The sequence below is a fragment of the Pseudorasbora parva genome, chromosome 9 (assembly GCF_024679245.1).
Source record: "Pseudorasbora parva isolate DD20220531a chromosome 9, ASM2467924v1, whole genome shotgun sequence".
NCBI lineage: Eukaryota > Metazoa > Chordata > Actinopteri > Cypriniformes > Gobionidae > Pseudorasbora > Pseudorasbora parva.
Window position 1 is genome coordinate 26,000,096 of NC_090180.1, and position 21,401 is coordinate 26,021,496.

Below are 21,401 nucleotides of genomic sequence, written 5' to 3' on the forward strand. Positions count from 1 at the left end.
GCTCCCCTCATTGAGGGTCGTCTGCGAGCTCACGGCCGCTTGAGTCCCCCCCTCGGGGCCTCCCGGGTAGATCAGTCCATAGGCCTTTTTAGGCCTCCTGAGCACCCCTGTAATAAATGTGCTCAGTAGATCCTAGGATCGAGCAGAAGAGACTCCCCTCGATGGCAAGGGTAAGAAGCACTAAGCTGAGTACTGCTCTCCAGGATTCCCATCTCCGAGTTCCGGTCTGAGGAGGACATTGCCAGTTTGCAGTCCCTCAGTCTGGATGCTCATGAGTTAGAGCGATGTCCGGAGGCTCTGTTTTGACAGACAGGGTTGGCCAAGCTGGGGTGTCCCACAGAAGTGAGGCCTCCCTGGTGGCATTCGGTGAAGGTTTTTCCCGAATTAGTGACGGCTGGTGGCGCCCTCGGGTCCCCTAGCCACATTCCCTTAAGGGACTCCTTCCTTCGGAAGTAGTAGGTCCCAGGCCCTCGAGCAAGCCGAGAGTAGGAAACCTCAGTTAAAACTTGTTTAGGTTCTCTCTTAGGCATATAGCTTGGGCTATGACCGTAGGGAATGACGTCACTGGCAGCCTGTGTGGCTAGAGGTGGAGTGGTTCAGACTTTCCGTGAACACTCGTCCAGGCAGTTCTCACTGCCAGTAAGGGGCGTGCACTCCCCTCAGCATGGCAGCGTGGGTATATCGTTCCCCGTAGCGTCAGCTGACGCAGCGCGAGTTCCCTTTCGAAGCTGAGCGAGTTCCCTTTCGAAGGTTACGTATGTAACCTTAGTTCCCTGAGAACAGGGAACGAGACGCTGCGTCACATGGCCATGCTTCATGGATGGATATTTCACGATATCCTGGGGGACAAAGAGTGACCTCTTCAGTTCTGCGCCATGTTTCCTATAATATTATTATGTCTATGTCTAAAACACTTTTCTTAAAATCCAGGGTTTTGACTTTACATCCAAAGGTTGAAGAATTAATGCCCTGGATGTTCCACAGTGTGATTGTCAGTGGTTTCATGCGGTCAATAAACAATTTTAACATTCTTCTAGAAAGAACCAACTCAACTTAAACCAGTTGAAAATCTATATGCATTATGTAGCTAGATATACATACAGTATAGGCTACTTTTTACATGTTTTTATTATTGTTATTATTTTAATTATTTATATTAGTGTAGTAGTTGTAGTGTAGGGGTCAGCTGGGTGTGGGGAAAAGACGCTGTGTGCTGGGGCTGGGATGAAGCGTCTCTTTGGTTGAAAGTGGCTGGATTCTCTGTAACTCTTTGAGCGACTACCGGGGGTTCGGCCAAGGGCAACATCTTTAAGATTTCTTGCAAACACATTCACACTGTCTTTCCGTAGGTGGACATGGTCATGGAGATTGTGAAGGTCCAGTGTTGGGTGATGTGCCAAATGGACGTTTGGCATTTCAGCACATCCACGTTAGATGTCTGTGTTGACTCTCTGTATAGTGCGGGGGTGGAAATCAGTTCTGGGTAGCATGGTGTAGATGATTATTTTTGATGTTGGGAACGTCTGTGTTGCTTTAGTTGCCACTTGTGTGACTGACTGTGCCACTCGTTCCTGTTGTGTCCTCAGGTCGTTTGTTCCCACATGAATGGTGATGTGGCTGGGATCACCAAGTTTTTCTTTATCAAGTTGTTGAAGGGCACTCTCTGTGTTTGGGCACCAAAGTTTTAGGAATTTTTGGTTGGGAAAGAGCTGTTTTTCATTTATGAATTTGCCATTTGAGTGGATAAGAATGACTATTTCTGCCTCAATGTGACTATGTGTGGTTTCTTGTTCTTGGCTGTAGGTGTCTATCTGTGCTGTGGGTGTCTCAGGGGCCTTCAAGAGGGGGTCTGCTGGTGTCTGGGTGGCATTCGAGCTCGGCTGTGTGATGGTTTCTGTCTGCTCTCTCAAACTTTGCATTTCTCTGTCCCTGAAGATCAGCTCCTCTCTGACACTTTTCAGCTCACTGTTCAGGGTCTCTCTGTCCTGCTGCAGCTTTTTTATTTCTCCTCTCAGCTCCTCAACACTAGTTGTAAAGTCTCTGGTGAGCTGGTGAAGTTTGTTTTCCAGGTGTTGAATGCGCTCACTGGATGTTGTCTGTGAGAGCACCAGTTCTCTGAGTGGACCCAGCTCCACCTCCTGTAGGGACTGACTGCTGCGTATATGTGTGACTGACAGCTCCAGCTGCGAATCACAGTCCAGGAGAGGCTCCTCCTCCTCCTCTAGCTCTAGCCCTGCCCCTGAGCTCACAGGCTCAAAATGGCTGCCTGCTCTCTCTGTCTGTTTCTCTCTCAGAGCTGAGACAAACTTCATTCCCTTGAAACATTATTGTTCCATTGTGGTATATATTTACAGTCAGATATGCTTTGTCTCCTTCTTCTTCGTAAATTCGAATTTGCCTCCCATTACAGCTGCCGTTTTTTGTAAAGTTCTTGTAATAATTGCAGATCACTGTGTGCCAAGCATTGCAGTTTTCTGTGTAGAGCAGTAGGTTAGTGATAGTGGACTTGTCTCATTTTTGGAAACAGTCAGCCATTAAAGTGTCTGGGTTTTTCTTAAGTAGGTTGTGTTTTGTATGTTTTCTTGTCTTTATCTTCTGATGGAAAGTGATGGCTCGGGGGAGGGGAGTGGCTGCCTCTGTTCCCTCCATTCCAACTGTCACTGCTGTCACTCACTCTCTGCAATGCTGTTAGTTTAGCTAATTTAGCTTTAGTCAACAAGTTACTTGTCTCTTTCTTATCTTATTATGTTTTACTGCTGAAAGTAGTGTAGTTGAAGGTGGTAGCTTTTCTTGCCTGTTTGTTGATTGGAGTTTTGGGATGATTTCTTCTGTGCATGTCTGATCCTCCTTGATGCTCAGATACTGCTGCTCCTTCGGTGCTTAAACTCAAAATGTAGTGTTTTTAAAAAGAAAAACCCTGATCTACAGTTATCCTGTGATTCTTTCTGTTTTTATCTTCAATTTATTGTAGGATTTGTTGAGTTTGGTTCTCTCTAGAGTTGAATAAATTGTTAAATCTCTTAGTTAGTTATCAAACATCCCAATCATACTGGTGCCCTAGAATGAAAAAAATGAATTAACCTTGCCATAGTGAAATAATAAGAGTTCAGTACACGGTACATGTTCAGTACATACCGTGAGTCTCAAACACTATTGCCTCCTACTTCTTATGTAAATCTTGTGAATCAAAAACACCACGGAAAAATAAGTGCTTCTCAACATAAACCCAAAAGTGACACCAGCATTGGGGATCATTTATATGCACGCCCCCAACATTTGCATCTGTCCAAACATGTTCATTGTCAGGCGGAACTGACGGAGCCAAATAATTGAGACTGCAGGTAAAGACACTCGAGGATAGCAAAAACGGCAGCTCTCATGACACACATCATGTTTAGGCTGTCATATGTCAACAGTCATGGTTGATGTTCATTAATCGGATACCACAACAAATCGTTCGTTTGTTCGGCCCATTTCAAGCAAGCTTCGCTCAGCATCTTAAACTGAAGGGGCAACTGTATTCCTGCAAGCAGTAAGTAGTGATTTATCCACTTATTGACTAGCTGTTTAAACTATTTCTGATTAAATTGAAAGACCACAAGATGCTAGATACGCAAGATGCTAGTACAGTAGCAATAGGAAACTCCAAGTACCATACAAAACTAAATAGTGTGTCTAATGACAAAGGTTAATATTATTTTGTATTACAAAATACAACTGTAGATACGTTGCTTACAGATCGTTCACTCGATCCTTCTAGCAAACGTCACCTTTTCCCACCATATAAGTTAAAACGACAGTCATTTGACAAGGCTATACATTTTGTAAAAATATAAGTTATATATTTATATTTTTGAGAACTGAAATATGATGTTTTTGCATGCTTGTATTAAAGGTCCCGTTCTTCGCGATTCCATCTTTCAAACTTTAGTTAGTGTGAAATGTTGCTGTTAGAGCATAAATAATACCTGTAAAATTATAAAGCTCAAAGTTTAATGCCAAGCGAGATATTTTATTTAACAGAAGTTCCCTTTCAAAGCCTACAGCGAACGGCCAATTTGAACTACACCCCTGCACTTCCTTGCATGAATGATGTCACTAGAACCGTTTGTTGACTAACCCTCCGCCCACAAGCACACGCATAATAGGGGGGAGTGGTCTTGTTGCTCTCCCACGTGGAGAAGAGCACGCATTCAGCGCTTCTATCTCCCCGTTATGGTAATAGGCGGGACCTTTCCGGGCAAAGTGCGCTAAGCTGCTGTCCAATCACAACACCCCAGATAGCAATGAGTCGGCGGGCCACCGGCGGTGCTCCGGAGACAGTAGAAGCATCAGAATCGCGTGATCGCAAACACGTTTGACGGCGCACCGCCGGCGGCAGCCGCTTTTTAAATGCGGCAACCGCCTTCTTACCGCCTTAGTTCTGCCGCCGGCCCGCAGACAAACCGCCTTTCCACCGCCGTTATACCAAAAGGCGGCACGTCGGCGGCCAATCGCTTTTTTGATGCTAGCTTATATTTATATATAAAAATGGTATTTATATATTTGTTGCATGCGTTTTATCAATGATAATTATTGAACAAACCAGACAAATTCTCATTTTGCATTTTATTTCCACATTTCAAAGTACAGAGTAACTGTCAATGATACAAGATAATATAAATGAAGTACAAATAACAGAAAAATAAATAAGATTAAAATAAGTAACAGATTTTTTTATACTAGAACCAGGTTTCCAATTAAAAATTGGTTAAAAAAAAGAAAAAAGAAAACACCTTACAAGCAAATTATAACACTTACAATAATTGTTAATAACAAAGAGGTCAGCTCTGGAATGAAAATAATTACCAGTAAACATATCAAGTAATAAGGATATTTCGTACCAAAGAATGTACAGGATACCAAATAAATCGAGGCATAACATCACATTTACAGGCCATTTCTAACAATAGGATTGTTATATTTTAAATGAGGTAATAATTTAGAGTAAAGCTCTGGAGAAGAATAGGCCATTGCTGACCTGGGCACACCTGATTTTCACTGTGCTGCAAAAAGATCTGTTTCTCGTAAATGTGAAACAAAAAATATGTAAAAAAAATACTGAAGTAAAAACAGTAGTACAACAGACCATTATAAAAAGCCTGACTACGTGTTCTCCGGTTTTCTCTGACCTCTAGAATAAGGCAGCGCAAATTGGTATGTTCAGTGATTTCTCATGTGCCCAAACAACCTCACCATCCCATATCCATCCAAGGAACTGCCTACAAGCTATATTTTTATTTTTAAGTCTTTTCCACAGTAAACAGTGTGGATTGTAGTGTAGCCTGACACTTCTGGCTTCTTTAGGGGTCTTGATGTTACTGACTGCAGGATAAAGAAAGGTTTCCAGTTGTCAGTGATGCTGGGGTGTCAGCAGTCAGCCTAGGAATATGAGATCGGCTGCAGGTCCTTCTCAGCTGTGCGGCGTCTTTTTCCGCCTTTACGATCAGATGCTTCTTTCAGGTAACGCATAATGTTAACCTGGACCACTTCATCAGTGGCATCCTGGGTTGCCGGGTTCTCCCGGATGGCTCCTGTAAAAAATACAGATCGGTCATTCCATTTGAATGGCATAAGGCCATGCACATTAACTTAAATATATAAAAAATATCCAACTTACTTTGAACAATGTCCTTTAGGAACATGTCTCTAAAACATGCTTTACTCCCTACACCAGTACAGGTTGTATTAATGGAAAGGTGATTACAGAAGGTACTCTGAAGCATTTGCCACATGGTTGTCTTAAGGTCCCTTCCACATTTGATTGCCAAAAACCAAAGCTGAAAATACAAAAAGGGATTAAGACTGTACAAAATGCAATGTACACTATAAAATTTCTCTTTTTAGATTACCCTATGCTGTTATAAACAAAATCAGCACACTTACTAATCGTTCCTGGAGCTCTTTATCCCGACTCAAACTGTTGTCAAGTAACAAAAATCTTCCTGTGTGTCTATGGGGAGTAACAGATCCCCTGGCTGGGATAACTCTCCAACAGACACATTGGCACTGAAATGTTGCAGCATAGTGTCCATTTTGTTGTCCATGCTACGCACTACATCACCAAACTCTCCAAGACGTTGCAGCATTAGTGTCTGTTCTGCACCTACAGGGGTTCCCAGAATAAAAGAATAATGCAGTCAGTCCTGGTCCCTCAACTACTAAACTATGACATTTACATTTAGGTCTACTACATACAGGCAGCCCCAGTAAGAAATTGTGTTCGCAAGTTGTACCAGTACGTGCAAATGTCGTCCCTACTTGCTTCACCTGCTCTGTGAGCCACTGCCATCCAAATCTACAAAAAGAAAGGCATGTAATAATTTTTGACTTACATCTCACTCAAAAAAGTAAAATTTAAGCAAGTGCATGTACTCACCTACTCGTGCATTGCTTTCCCTCAGGGCCTGGTTCTCATTCTGAAGTCTCTGGAAAGCTACATAAAATATAAATAAAAATACATTTTATATATATATATATATTACATACCAGCTCTGTCTGCAGATGGCTCATATATATATATATATATATATATATATATATATATATATATATATATATATATATATGTATATATATATATATATATATATATATATATATATATATACACACATACATACATATATAAACACAACTGAAGTGACTATTTTCAACACTTAAAATGTGTACATACCTCCAGTGTTTTCACCCATATGCTGCCAGGGTAAATTTGCTAGAGATGAAACGATAATTGAACTGTGCAAAGCTAATAGAACGTACAACACACCTCGACACCTTTCATCCAGAAACTGCTGCAGTGAGTAACCCATCAATTCTAATGAAAAACAGATTATAGATAAAAGTATTCCTCATCTTAAATACAAGCAATAGTTTCCAAGACAAAAAACATCACTAACTTGTACTCAAACTCTTGACTCTGTGAAGTGGAGTCTGGATTACTGGGGAGAAACCTGGTTCTGCGAAAGAGGAAACAGAAACTTTTAAATCTAAAAAAGGATATAGTTTAGTGGCAGGATCTGAAACAAAATATCACAGCAATACATTACATACCAGCTCTGTCTGCAGATGGCTCAGTTTTCCTGGTTTTCTGAAATCGATGCAACTTCTGGAGCGTCGGGCAGCACTGAAACCTCTTTATTCGGATCAAAGCCCAAAAGAGGTTGTCGAAATGACAACACTGCTTGTGCATTGTATACACTTAAGTGTGAATTAAATGCAATGTTTTTGGTGCTTAATACACATTAAATGTAATTGATTTCAAATGTATCACATCTGGAAGACTAGACTCCTCTTCATCAGAACAGGCCTGGGGTCTGTACTTGGAATTTGATATTCTCTTTCCCTTCTTGTCATTGTCAGTCATTTCAATGCTGGAACCTGTTTGTAAACGTACCAAGTATCTCATTGCCTTCCAAGATTCTAGAGCAGGGAATAATGAATGAAAGAGTCAGTTACCCACCATAAACAGACAAAGAAATGAAAGATGAAATGCAGGAAAAACAAGTGCACAAAATTGACCCATTTACCTGCTTCCTTCAAGAACTTAAAATTATGTTTCTCCCAAGTGCTGTGTGGAGGTGTGCAGCGGATGGTTAAATTGTTGGCTTTTTCTTTTTATCTGAGGTTAAATGGGGGCCAATGGCACATCCCCACTGCAAATGGTAGATCCTCCTCATCGATATGTTTATTCTAACAAAGAAAAACAATTTTTTTTTGACAAAACACTTGCTAGCCACTCCAGCTACTGGACAATCATACTGGCATTCAGAAAAACAAAATTTAAACAACCCATACATCGCTATTTTTGTAAGAAAACAAAAGCTATATGTAGTCTTTGTAGATGTAAATCTGTGGCTAACTTACTTACAGTAGCTAGATATATTTTAACATGTAAAACATGCTTGAAGTGTGTAAGAAAAGCAAAACAGTACATGTTAGCTAACACTGCGTTGTGAACTACACTAGCGGAACAAATTCAAACAACCTACCGGTATAAACATCATTCTGTTTAGCTAGAAAACAAGGTATACTAATCAGTCTTTCTTGTCGCTACACAAAAAGGAAACATGTACTTACTTAAACGATCGTAGTCGATGATATCAGGGCTCTCAAGTTTTGAATTGAGTTCAGAGTGAGATTTCGGACATGGCGGCAGCGACGCACTGACGTCTGATATGACGGCAGCGACGTCTGATATGAAAAAAATGACACAAATAAAAAAAAATATTTATTTAATTAGTGTGTGTGTGTGTGTGTGTGTGTGTGAGAGAGAGAGAGAGAGAGAGAGAGAGAGAGAGAGAGAGAGAGAGAGAGAGAGAGAGAGAGAGAGAGAGAGAGAGAGAGAGAGAGAGAGAGAGAGAGAGAGAGAGAGAGAGAGAGAGAGAGAGAGAGAGAGAGAGAGAGAGAGAGGTTAGTGTTGTTTATTGTAGGTGTTAGTAGCAGGTTTTGAGGCCTTCAGCACAGGGGTTGGTGGCTCCCATTTGAAACATGGTTCCAGGCCAGCCATTTTCACTGTCATTATGGATGACAGAGTTCCATCTAGGGCCAAGCTGTTCCTGGTTTTAGTTTTATTTAGTCCAACCATGGAGAAAATCCTCTCAGCATCTGCATTTGAATGAGGGAGCACTAAAACTAATGCAGCTATATTCGAAAGCCTCCCATACTGGCTTAAACCGTAGGTGTTTCACCTTTGATAAAAGGAACCAAGAACCTCTATTACTCAAATGCTCTGCTTTTATGATTTCAATTAATTATGTGTATGTAATGTGGTACCAAATATTTCTTACCTTGCTCTTGATTGAGGACATACTGCCCCAAAACTCCTCAACATTAAAGGTCGTGGGATCTTGAAGCATTGGAATCTCCATGAGCTGATACTCCAGGAACTCTTCACTCACCTTGTCCTGTTCCTCTGGCCCATGAAAAGGAAGTAGTTCCTGGAATCTAAAAAAAAGCACCATGTGTAAAGAAATGATTAAGGATTTGGTATCTGACCATGATCAAAATTAAACTTAAAGTATTCAATATGTTGAAATTCGAAAAACGTGAAAACCTTGCCTGTCTACGAAGTATAGGGCATCTTCCACCCCACACTCAGTCCTCTGCTGCACGTCAACAAATTTGGCATGCTTTAGAAGGGCCTCATTCAGGGGCAGTTTGTTCATACCATACTCCACAGCCCTGACCAGAAACACCTGTGCTGCCTGCTGAAATAGCTGCACTTCCTGAGGTGTGATATCTCCAGTCTCAAGGAACCTGTTGAGGGTAGCTCTGGTGGTAAAGCCAACATGTAGTTTTTCTCCTACCAGACAGAGAACAGAAAGAGATAAAAGCAAATTAAGCCCAGGTAGTTTAAACAATATCTCTGAATCAAAATAACTTTTTGCTCGCCAAATTTTACAGGTAGATTACACAGGAATTTCACTTGGCAATCAGCACTTTAACTCAAAACTAGACAAACCGTAAGTGCACATAGATTCAGCAAAATATGCACAATAAGTGCAAGTGGTTGAAGGTATTCTTCTATGTAAGCAATTAGCATACAATTTTACCCATATAGACAACAACATATACATTGCATGTCTACAAGCATTATGCCTTTTCCATAACATCAGAGAGTCGCCCAACAATAATCTTTCCAAAAAGTATATTTGAGGTCAATGAGAATACAGGTTTATCTCCTTATGTGAGTTTTACCTGGCAGTTGGTTAACTGGGTCCTTGTAGGGGATGTCCTGGACCTGTCTGCCCTGTAGTGCTAATGGCATCATGAACCTTGCACACAGTTTCATGATGAACTTTGTCATCTGCAAATTTGTTGTTCATAAAAGATGTCCATGTGTTACTTGAAAAAGAACATATCAGCTAATGAAAAATAAGCACACATCCTTGGCAGCAGGATGCCCTAACCCTAGCATTTTACCTCTCCATGGAGCTGGAAGATGGAAGACCTTTCTCTCTGGAGAAGGAGGTTCAGTGTGGAGAACATTGGCAGCATTGCTTGAAAGAAGAGGAGGTAGACTTCAGTTAGAGGCTTGGAAAAAGCATCCACCAGCCTTCTAAATCTTGGTTGTTTCTCATCTGTAAATAAAAACTATTCTTGTTAAATGTATTCTTGATAGTTAAATGTGTTTTTTCTTAAAAATACACATTTAGTCTAGTGAAATGCACCTGTACTACTGTCAATGAAATAAGCAACATACTTAAAGACTTAAAATAGCTGGTAAGTGGCCCATACTGCCTCAGAATTCGTGTAATACACCTCTCCAGGCTTAACCATCTCACTGAAACGTGCAGCAGCATTTCCATGTACTCGCTGTCATGGAAGTCACAAAATTCTGGGGGGAAAAAATATGATTATATATATATATATATATATATATATATATATATATATATATATATATATATATATATATATATATAGCATAAAAAAACAAAAAAAAAAAACAATTCTGAACAGTAGAGCTGGTTGAATCACAAACCTGCCAGGTAACCTTTACGGTTGGTGCTTCCCTTAAACCAATACCCAACATCCACAGTCAGATCCTCTGGATCAAATCCGGTTATCTGCAACATATGAATTCAAATATTTATTACAATACTATCACCAAACTCTTTTACTTGACATTAGGCTTAACAAATTGGTTATAAAAAGTGTACATGTTTGAACTTACTTCAAAAAACTTCTGCCCTGCATGTTTGGCAGTGTTGTGGATAATATGGCAGGGGCATCCATGTATGTAAATGCTGCCATTTTCCCTCAGCATTCTGGCTGCAATTGAATTTTTGGCTCCTGTATTGACAGGAGCATTGTCAATAGAGAGACCTACACAATTTCTCCAAGGGATGTTACTTTCCTGCAAGGTGTCACTGATTTTTTTATAAATCACTTCAGCAGTTCCACAGCTCCGCCCAATGGTGGTGCACATATCAAGGAATCTGTGAACAACTTTGTTGGTGTCAAATATTCTTACTGTGAGGGGATTCATCTTCTCTAGACCTGTAACAATAAGGTGCATAACTAAACCTACATGTTGTTCAAAAATTGTATGAGTGTACATGTAGAAATGGATTAAAAATTACAAATTACTAGTAGTTGTTAAACTCATACCAGTATCATTTGAGCCATCTGTGACAAGTGTGAAGGGATTCTCTCTCATCTTCATCACCAGTTCTTTCTTGAAATGAGGTGCCACCGCTTCATTTATGATGCATGTTGTTTTGGTGCTCGCGCTCTTAAAGCTCTGAGCCGTGGGGGAGTCTCTAAAACATTCTTTGTACAAGGGGCTGAAATGGTCAGCAATGGCAAATGGAACATTGTGCTGCACCATTGCAACAGCAACCTTCACCTCAGCCCTCCTGGTCTGCAACAGAAACAATTGATTAAATAACTTATCTAATGTTTTATGAGTTTTCTTAGTAATCTTAACAACAATTTGCAATTCATCAAATATTGACACCAGCATTTAGTTTTTCCTGTGCTATGTACCTTGGCCTCTTGTACACTCATGCCTCCAACAGAAGTTGCTGGCGTGTAGAACTGTGCAACACTGCTGCCTGATTTTAAAGCCTGTTCTTTTGCTTGATGTCTCTTGCCTTCCACATGTCTGCTTATATCCCTCACACCTTGATGGGCACAGGAGTTCTCTTGTCTGCAGACTGAGCACCAGTAGAAGGAGCTGGTGGTTCCCATTGTGATGAATGGCCATCGGGTTGACCACTCCTTCTTAAAGAAACACCTATAGGTGGCTGCTCCACTTAATCCTCTATTTTTCCCTGTTTCCAGTGGGTTCGCCACTGTCTCCTCTATGGTGTCCCCCACAGTCTCTTCCACGTACTCATCCTCTACTGACACCCTAGCTGTCTCATCCACAGTGTCCTCCACTGATTCATCTACTGCCTCCACTACTGTCTTCTCCACAGTCTCCTCTTCTGACCTGGCTACCTTTTTAGGGAGCTGATCCTTCAGAGCAAAGCATGAAAGAATGCTCATTTGCCTCTTCCCTGACATCTTTAAAATAGACAAATGCAATGATTAATACTGCATTGTTTGGATACACTGAAATAGCCTAGGCCAAAGGTTTTCATTGAAAATTATGTCAGGGAAGAGGCAAATGGAAAATGAATATATTTCTTAATAATTTGTATTTGATTTATTTAATTTCCTTCTAAATCAGAACTAATACACAAGTGCCAGAATAGCTGCTGAAATTAGCAGTAATTCAAGCAAATAGGGTTGTGCACGAATATTCGATCTGTAATTGATATTCGAAAAATAAAAATAATATTCAAATTTTAGTATATTGCTTTGCTGGCCAGAAATCTAAATTTCGCAGTTATAACTAAATCCATTGGGTGGTGCTGTGGAGCGTGTTAATACGTTGATTGTATTTAATCACTTAATGTCGTTTGCCTTGCAATGTTTGCAATTAATTGCTTAAATAAAAATGATCTTACAAAATAGAGTTACTTTAAATATAATGAATTAATGAAACCGAGTTTGTGAAATCGTCATCAACATTACTCTGGTCAAACTGTTAACTAACCTACCAGCTGCCTGGACACAAATATTCCCCAGTAATGATGAGATGACTTACCATAGGATATGTCCCACGTCGATCACGATCACTCTGTATCCAGATGTGCTGTAGCCAGATGCGAATCAATGTGACTGACAGCTAACTAACTACTTCAGCGAGGAGCATCTGATCAATGAGTGTGAGCCCGTGAATCCCAGAAGGTGTCGGAATCAGAACGTAAACGTTGTTGTGGCGGGAATATTTAAATCTTACCCAGATACAGCAATTCTATTTTCTGATTGGCTGTTCGCTATTTTTTTTAATTATTGGATTAACTGGTGCGTGGCAGAGCCTTCTCAACTCAATGGGGAACTCGCCTGATTCCTCTAATAGCGGAGCAACTAGTGTGCGTTATGCTGGAGATTTTTCTGCGTGAGAAATACAAGGTGTGGCGTGTGAGCGTGTGAATGGGTTGAAATGCGTGTGTCTCACGCCCAATGCGTGAGACTTGAGAGCCCTGATGATATTGTTTGATCGCCTCTCTTCAAATGCTGATCAACCTGTGACGTAGCCAGGTAAATCTGCTTCGCGTGAACTCACACGCGGACTTCAGGTTTTTCTTCTGTCTTTTTTAGGTACTGCCCTCTATAGACCGGTGGAGATACTTCTCTGTTTGTTTTTATTTTAATTTTATTTAGTGCAATTATAGACAAGTACAAAAAAAAATATATGCGAGAAAAATAACAATAATAAAGCATTGTGGTACAGTTGCAAAATGTAGAACAAAGATTAATAATAATAATAACAACAAATATAATATAAAATGAACATGTATATGAAATAAATAATAACAATAATTCCAAGATAGAAAATAATTTATAATATTAAGGCAGTCACATAAAATCGAAATTTTTTAAGCTTTTTTGTTTTGCGACCTCATGCTTGACAGGTTTTAAGTATATCACTACTTTATAAAAGCTTCTTTTGAGTTATTCTTGTCTTAAGACTGTAGAATTTTTCCTAAATAATTAATCATATTTTTCCAGAAAAATATGGGTTTTGAAAACTGTTGTGAAGTTCTACGTTAAGAGTAGGCCTACTGTTTTTTTGCCATGTCTATTTTAAAGTCAGTCCAAAAAGAAATAGAAAAAGACCAATAATAAAATGAAAAAAGTTCAATATCCTCAAATTAACTTTCAAAGTTTCTTAACCCTCCTATTATGCTAAATAAAAATATAATAAAAACCTCTGTTATGGGTCGAATTGTCCCACACTATTTAAACACACTCAACAGGCAAATAATCAAGTGAAATTTTAAATCTCATTTCTAAACCTAATCATGGAATCAAGAGTCAAGATTCTGTTATAAAACCTAAAGGCTTTGGAGCAACCAGAAAAGAAAACGAATATTTAATATAATTTACATAAAGGCTATTATGATTGTATAATCTTCAAATATGAACATTTAAAATGCTGTCAGTTCAACTCCAACTCTCAACATGCCAAACATTGCCATGGCTGGTAGATGTAGTAGAAATCCTTGTATTTCAAAGCGGCTTGCCGCCAGCCGGCCGTGGTCCATTAGGCGGAGGCAACCGCCAGAGAAAAGGAAGCAGTCGGCCCGCCGTCTAGCCGCCGGCGGCATCTCGCAAGAAATGGGAGTGACGTATTCAGCGGCAAACGTTTCATCACCGCCAGCGGGACGCACCTATAGCCGACAGCTTAGGGCCGGCGGCAAAAAGAAGCCCAGCAGATATTTTTTGCTATCTGGGACAGGAAGCGCTGGCCCAATCAGAACTTGTTACGTGTTTCTGAAGGAGGGACTTCATAGAACAAGGAAATCATCAGGCCGTTTTTAGAACAGAGAAAACAGCGGTGTTCAGATAAGTAAATTGTGTAAAAAATATGCGAAACATGAACTCATGTTATATTGCACACTGTAAACATAATCAAAGCTTCGAAAACACGCGAAGAGCAGGACCTTTAAGAGTACATCACAATCACTGCATAGCCTAAATTGTGACTAATGTTATATAAACATGCAATATCGTTGACAAAAAAAACAAGTCTAAAATGTAGACTGAATGACACTTTAAGCAGAACATCTCAAATGGAGATTGATAAAATGCAGCCTACTTGTTTATTGGTGTTTTCAGATCATCCGTGCGCGAGAGAGCTATCAGAAGGCATATGGATGCCAGATTGGACATGTTTAGGTAAAACACCAGATGTGTTCTTTTCACAGAAAAGCTCTGTTTGGGGGATTTAAATGACTGAAATCTGGCACAAACACAAAAGCTCTTTCTTGCGCAAATCAATCTCCATTTGAGATGTTCTGATTAAAGTGTCATTCAGTCGGTCTGTGTTCTGTCAGGACGGTCAGGACTCATGAGCCACTTCCCTGAACAGCTGAACTGCTGTGAGCTGCTGAAATAAGCCAATCAGAGCAGAGCTCAAAACTAAAATTCATAACTCTTCCAAATAAGGCAAAAACAGAGCATTACATCCTAGGGACAATTTATAGGGTTGTAAATGGACCTGTAAAACGTACTCGGTTACTTTCGTAACCTCGGTTCCCTGAGAGAGAGGGAACGAGTATTGCATATGGGAAAAACTCCTTTTCTCGAGAATGTGAAGCAAAACGTTATTAATAAAGGTATCTATGTAAAGCGCAGTGCAGCTGCACGGCCATAGCCCGGCGCGAGGAGCGCTCTGATTGGCCGGGCCGCGGCAACTGCAGGAACCTATGGTGAGGCGGCTGAGAGGAGCGAACCAATGGGGCGCTCCGAAAAAGGGGGCTAAAAATAGCATATAGGAGGCTATATAAGACCCTGACTCACCATAGGTGTCAGGTTTTAAAATCGACTGAAGCGACACCTGAGAAGCACGAACACAGCACAATACTCGTTCCCTCTCTCTCAGGGAACCGAGGTTACGAAAGTAACCGAGTACGTTCACTTTCGAGAGAGGTTCCTCGTATTGCGTATGGGAACACAATGTAAAACGCCGTGTGCGCTGACTGACCCAAAATCCCCAACTGAATGAGGGAAAGTCAAAAAACCTTTAGAGAGACCGACACAGGCGGGCTTCAAAGGAGAATGAAAGAACCGGAAGAGTCGGTTTGTTTGAACACCTGACCGGACATAGTCGGATCTAAGGTAGAGTGTAATGGTACTATGAACGATTGTGTATAAGTGGAACGCAAAAAGCAATCGTGTTGCCAGGGCTGCAGATAGTGCCCTAGACGGAGAAAAGCACTGCTTGTAAAGCTGGGACCTCCAAATTGTAGAATCTGATAAAAGTGGGCGGAGAGGCCCAGCCTGCCGCCGCAAAAATATATTCCATGGAAGTGCCACATGACCAAGCCCAAGACAAAGCCATGCCTCTAGAGGAGTGGGCTTTAATGCCTGTAGGACAGGTTAGGTTCTAGACCTATATGCTAGTGGGACTGCATCCACTATCCAGTGTGAGAGTCTGTTTCATGAAAGCACAAACTTTAGTGCGGCCACCGAAGCAATGAAGAGCTGATACGACTGCCTGAAGGGGGTGGAGCGCTCTAGATACAATCTCAGTGCTCTGACTGGGCAGAATAGGTTCGCGTCTTATTCTCTCTGAGACGCGGGTAAAGGAAGCAGTGAAAAGACCTGCATACTGAAGGGGTTGATAGCACTTTCAGCATAAAACCATGTCTCGGTTTGAGCACAACCTTGAAGTTGCTGGACACAAACTCAAGACAGGAAGGGCTCACGGAGAGTGCAGGTAAGCCACCCACTCGCTTAACCGAGGCCACAGCCAGCAGAAAAGCGGTTTTGAGTGATATGTGCTTCAAGCTCGTGGTCTGAAGTGGTTAGGAGTGGGAACCCTTCACGGCTTCTAAAACCATGGCGAGGTCCCAAATAGGGACTGAGGAAGGGGCAAGGCGGGTTGAATCTCCTGGCCCCTTTAAGAAAACATACAATAAGATCACTTTTCCCTAGTGAATGTGCCGCGATCGGAGCGTGGTTAGCTGCTATGGCGGAGACATATACTTTGAGCATGGAGAGGGGACGACCCGTGTCTATTAGCTCTTGGAGAAAGCGAGCAGTTCCGCCAGTTAGCATTAGTGTGCGTCGATGTTTCGCGTAGCACACTGGTTAGAAAACCACTGACCACTTCAAAGCAGAGCTGCCAGATAGCGGGGGCTCTAGCTTCCGAAATAGTGTTCATAACTTGTCAGAGAGGTTCCCGGATACCTGTTGATGGGTCATATGTGGAGGGCCCACGGCTCGGGACTGGGATGTCAGATCTTCCCTTTCGTTGGCGTAAGAAGGTATTTCCTCAGCGGAATAGGCCATGGGGCTGTGTCTGACAGCTGAATCAGTTTGGAGAACCATGTGCGATTCTTCCAAAGTGGGGCTATTAAAAAGCACAGGCTTGCAGCTGCATCGCGATCGGAGGGAGCATATAGAGGGAGTCTGGGCCAACATGGGCCAGGGCATCCCTGCGTTTGCAGAAAAATATTGGGCAGCGTGTGCTGTGCGAGCTGAATTGTTTGCAGGTGAAGGGTGATCGGTGATTCCACGATCCCCCTGGGGGCATGGGTCCTCTAGATAACATGTCCGGACCCTGATTCAGAATACCTGGCACGTGAGCCGCCCTTAGGGAGCTCAGATTGTGCTCTGCCCATAAAAGGAGATGCTGATCTCGGCTGCCCTAGCGATTTTATGTACGTTATCAAGACGTGGTGGTTCTTATGACGTAAGACGCTCGTTGAGTCTTGAGTCTATGACAGTGACTGTACTGATAAGCCTGCCCCTCGAAGGCGAATCTCAAGAATGGCCTGTAGTGGGGTGGGGGGTTATCGTAACGTAAAAGTATGCGTTTTTCAGATCTATTGTGAAAACCCAATCCCCGGGGCGAATGTGCGCGAGGATTTGTTTCACCGTCAGCACCTTGAAACGAGCGTGTCATAAGTGCTTTGTTCAGATGTCTGGAAAATAGGCCTGAGACCGCCATCCATTTTCGGGATGAGGAATTAGCGACAGTAAAAACCTGACTCGCTAGCGTCGGGTGTACTGTTTCCACCACTCTCTCCTTTAACAGTTAACGCCTCAGCGAGAAGCACGTGACTGACACTGATTCTTACTGAGGGCTCGACCACGGCTTGAATCGCGGGGGTCTGCGAGCAAAACTGTAGCGAGAACCTCGTTTTATATGTTCAACACCCAATATTATATACCAGAAATGGCCTGCCAGGCCTAGGCTCGTGAAGCCAGGGGTTGAATTAGATTCAGGGGCTGGCCGCTTAGTAATAGGGGCCTGTTAACCCGGTTGGTTGTGCTGTAACACTGCTTGTAAAACTGTGGTGATAGTGTTAGTTTTTGGCAGTGCAGGCTTTGCAGTGGGCGCGCGCCTCACATTTATATTGTGTGTGCGAGAGTGGACTTTGTGAAAATTGCTTGGGTGCAGGAGTGCAGACTGTAAAGTGGGCACATTTCCTACATAGAAAAGCTCTTTTGTGTGTAGTGTAAACAATGTGCAGTGGCGCACAACCTACATAGAATACCCATGGTGCAAACCAGTGAGCGAGTCCACAGGGGTAAATGCACACAGCATTAGTGTGCAGACGAGCGTGTTTAACACAGGCTAGTTGACTGCAATATTTCATCGCCAGTCACTTAACTTAAGGGAACTGGGAGAATGTAAGGAAGTGCGGGTGGTATGGGAGCCATTCCACAATGCCGTTATGCTCTAGTCTAGACTGAAAGCGCGCGTGCAGACAAGCGTGTTTGACCACAGGCTAGTTGACTGCAATAAGGCTAGTTGACTTTATATGGTGTAATCCGGCCACGGCGGGATTTATTTGTGATTTTGTGGGGCTGAATTAACAGTGCTTATGTAGGGCTGCACACTGTGTAGTGGACACTTTGTCTACAGTGTAAAAACCTTTCCAGCCGCCTGAATAAAGGGGACTGGAAGTGATAGAGTGAAAAAAGGGCTTAGCTTGGCAGCCATTTTCCGATGCCCTTATGCTCTGACAGTGACCGCGTGCTATGACGTAAGTCACGCTCTAGTCAGCAAACGCACTGTGGAAGGGGCGTGTGCTATCATGACAACTGACAAGGCAGCCATTACAACTTCCTTGGCAGTAAGCGCGCTGCAGCGAGAATGTTCTTGACATACCCAACAGCCCGAGCTCGCTCTTCTAACTTACTCTAGTATTCTCTGTCCGCGGCGGTTCTTAGCGCGACGGAACGAGAGAAGCGTCTGTCCGTTGCGCTTCAGAATGAGCACGGCGAGAGCTTCGGCTCGAGTTAGTTTATTTACTCCAGTATTCTCTGTCCGCGGCGATAGTGCGACTGAACGAGAGAAGAGGAAGCGTGAGGAAAAACTCTGCCCGCAGCGCTTATAGCACGGTGAGAGCTTCGGCTCGAGTTTGTTTATTCACTCTAGTATTCTCTATCCGCGGCGATAGTGCGACTGAACGAGAGAATTGGAAGCGTGAGGAAAAACTCTGTCCGCGGCGCTTCTAGCACGGCGCAAGCTTCAGCTCGAGTTTGTTTATTCACTCCAGTATTCTCTGTCTGGGGCGATAGTGCGACTGAACGAGAGAAGAGGAAGTGTGAGGAAAAACTCTGTCCACGGCGCTTCTAGCATGGCGAGATCTTCAGCTCGAGTTTGTTTATTCACTGTAGTATTCTCTGTCCGCGGCGGTTCTTAGCGCCACGGAACGAGGGAAGAGGAAGCGTGAGGACGGCTGCATCTGTCCGCGGCGCTTAGCACGGCGGCGGTAGAATGAGCACGGCGAGAGCTTCGGCTCGAGTTAGTTTATTCACTCTAGTATTCTCTGTCCGCGGCGATAGTGCGACTGAACGAGAGAATTGGAAGTGTGAAAAATTCATAACTCTCTTATGCTCTAGTCTAGACTGAAAGCGCGCGTGCAGACAAGCGTGTTTGACCACAGGCTAGTTGACTGCAATAAGGCTAGTTGACTTTAAATGGTGTAATCCGGCCACGGCAGGATTTATTTGTGATTTTGTGGGGCTGAATTAACAGTGCTTATGTAGGGCTGCACACTGTGTAGTGGACACTTTGTCTACAGTGTAAAAACCTTTCCAGCCGCCTGAATAAAGGGGACTGGAAGTGATAGAGTGAAAAAAGGGCTTAGCTTGGCAGCCATTTTCCGATGCCCTTATGCTCTGACAGTGACCGCGTGCTATGACGTAAGTCACGCTCTAGTCAGCAAACGCGCTGTGGAAGGGGCGTGTGCTATCATGACAACTGACAAGGCAGCCATTACAACTTCCTTGGCAGTAAGCGCGCTGCAGCGAGAATGTTCTTGACATACCCAACAGCCCGAGCTCGCTCTTCTAACTTACTCTAGTATTCTCTGTCCGCGGCGGTTCTTAGCGCGACGGAACAAGAGAAGCGTCTGTCCGTGGCGCTTCAGATTGAGCACGGCGAGAGCTTCGGCTCGAGTTAGTTTATTTACTCCAGTATTCTCTGTCCGCGGCGATAGTGCGACTGAACGAGAGAAGAGGAAGCGTGAGGAAAAACTCTGTCCGCAGCGCTTATAGCACAGTGAGAGCTTCGGCTCGAGTTTGTTTATTCACTCTAGTATTCTCTGTCCGTGGCGATAGTGCGACTGAACGAGAGAATTGGAAGCGTGAGGAAAAACTCTGTCCGCGGCGCTTCTAGCACGGCGCAAGCTTCAGCTCGAGTTTGTTTATTCACTCCAGTATTCTCTGTCTGGGGCGATAGTGCGACTGAACGAGAGAAGAGGAAGTGTGAGGAAAAACTCTGTCCGCGGCGCTTCTAGCATGGCGAGATCTTCAGCTCGAGTTTGTTTATTCACTGTAGTATTCTCTGTCCGCGGCGGTTCTTAGCGCCACGGAACGAGAGAAGAGGAAGCGTGAGGACGGCTGCATCTGTCCGCGGCGCTTAGCACGGCGGCGGTAGAATGAGCACGGCGAGAGCTTCGGCTCGAGTTAGTTTATTCACTCTAGTATTCTCTGTCCGCGGCGATAGTGCGACTGAACGAGAGAATTGGAAGTGTGAGGAAAAACTCTGTCCACGGCACTTCTAGCACGGCGAGAGCTTCAGCTCGAGTTTTTTTATTCACTCTAGTATTCTCTGTCCGCAGCGATAGTGCGACTGAACGAGAGAATTGGAAGCGTGAGGAAAAACTCTGTCCGTGGCGCTTCTAGCACGGCGAGAGCTTCAGCTCGAGTTTGTTTATTCACTCTAGTATTCTCTGTCCGCGGCGATAGTGCGACTGAACGAGAGAAGAGGAAGCGTGAGGAAAAACTCTGTCCGCAGCGCTTATAGCACGGTGAGAGCTTCGGCTCGAGTTTGTTTATTCACTCTAGTATTCTCTGTCCGCGGCGATAGTGCGACTGAACGAGAGAATTGGAAGCGTGAGGAAAAACTCTGTCCGCGGCGCTTCTAGCATGGCGAGAGCTTCGGCTCAAGTTTGTTTATTCACTCTAGTATTCTCTGTCCGTGGCGATAGCGCGACTGAACTAGAGAAGAGGAAGAGTGAGGAAACGTTCCGTCTGTCCGCGGTGCTTCCTCAGCGTGACGGTATAACTTAGTGACGAGAGCTTCGGCTCGAGTTCGCCTATTCACTCTAGTATTCTCGGTCCGCGGCTGTAGTGCGACGGAACGAGGCAAGAGAGTGAGGACAACTCTGCGGCAGCGGCGGAGAAGAGCCACAGCGGCGGCAGAGTGAAGAGAGCTTCGGCTTGAGTTTGCTCATGTCCTCTAACATTCTCTCTTTCCGCGGTGCTATTCAGCGGTAGAATGAGCACGGCGAGAGCTTCGGCTCGAGTTAGTTTATTCACTCTAGTATTCTCTGTCC

At 43.3% G+C, this 21,401-nt stretch overlaps 1 protein-coding gene and 2 long non-coding RNA genes across 8 annotated transcripts in view; 1 reads left to right on the plus strand and 2 right to left on the minus strand.

Moving 5' to 3' along the window:
• gjc2 (gap junction protein gamma 2) overlaps positions 1 to 21,401 on the plus strand; it is a 469,070-nt gene that overhangs the window by 82,414 nt on the left and 365,255 nt on the right. The window lies entirely within an intron of this gene.
• On the minus strand, positions 5,323 to 6,477 carry LOC137089625 (uncharacterized). The gene is made up of 5 exons (XR_010907737.1): positions 6,419 to 6,477; positions 6,238 to 6,337; positions 5,926 to 6,145; positions 5,660 to 5,819; positions 5,323 to 5,573 (listed from the first exon to the last, which is right to left on the minus strand). It is a non-coding gene; the product is annotated as an uncharacterized lncRNA (long non-coding RNA).
• LOC137089626 (uncharacterized) lies at positions 6,758 to 7,881 on the minus strand. The gene is made up of 3 exons (XR_010907738.1): positions 7,093 to 7,881; positions 6,939 to 6,998; positions 6,758 to 6,856 (listed from the first exon to the last, which is right to left on the minus strand). It is a non-coding gene; the product is annotated as an uncharacterized lncRNA (long non-coding RNA).